Consider the following 1,098-nt stretch of genomic DNA (forward strand, 5'->3'; position numbering starts at 1 on the left):
CACACATATATATATATATATAAATATATATATATATATATATATATATATATATATATATATATATATATATATATAAATGGAGAGGAGCCAGATGAGGTAGTTCAGGCATCTGCCCAGGATAGGGCCCAAACGCCTCCCTTGGGAGGTGTTTAGACCACGGGGAAGCCCCAGGACACAATGGGAAGACTATCTCTCCCACCTGGCTTGGGAACGCCCCAGGATCCCCCAGGGAAGAGCTGGACGAAGTGGCTGGGGAGACGGAAGTCTGGGCTTCTCTGCTTAGGCTGCTGCCCCCACGACCCCACCTCGGATAAGCGTAAGAAGATGAATGAATGGATGGATGTATATATATATATATATATATATATGTACTTACATACCCACAGTACAGGTCAAAAGTTTAGACACACCTTCTCATTTAATGCGGTTTCTTTATTTCCATGACTATTTACATTGTAGATTGTCACAGAAAGAATCAGTACTGAAAACATTTTTTTGTATTCTAGTTTCTTCAAAATAGCCACCCTTTGCTCCGATTAATGCTTTGCACACTCTTGGCATTCTCTCCATGAGCTTCAAGAGGTAGTCACCTGAAATGGTTTTCACTTCACAGCTGTCGTAGTTTTGATGCCTTCAGTGACAATCTACAAAATAAATAGTCGTGAAAAAAAGTGTTTTAAATGCTCCTTAGCAAGGGGATGGGTCAAATGCAGAAGTTAATCTGACCACACCTCGTGTGTGTGCGACTATCAGTGGTACTTTAATTTTAAATCTGAAAAGTTTTTCCACAAGATGTGAGACAGGCCTTTAACTTCGGCAATGTTCAAATTCAGGCTAAAAAACATTGTTATTAAAATGAGTGCTATTATGCAAAATAAATTTTTCTTACCTGTTGGTACTTGTTTTGGTGTATTTGGCGGCAACCCCAACATTCCACAACATTTGAAATGAAACCAAGGAGGAACTGCGGAAATATTTATACAACAACCTTGCCTTCTTCAAAATGTGCGCCGTGTATGGTAGTGGTTTACGCAAAGAGCGTTGTGCCAATACACCATTGTTATTCAAAGTTGTCTTCAATGAATTCCGTCTTTT

This window comes from Nerophis ophidion, linkage group LG12 (assembly GCF_033978795.1).
Source record: "Nerophis ophidion isolate RoL-2023_Sa linkage group LG12, RoL_Noph_v1.0, whole genome shotgun sequence".
Taxonomy (NCBI): domain Eukaryota; kingdom Metazoa; phylum Chordata; class Actinopteri; order Syngnathiformes; family Syngnathidae; genus Nerophis; species Nerophis ophidion.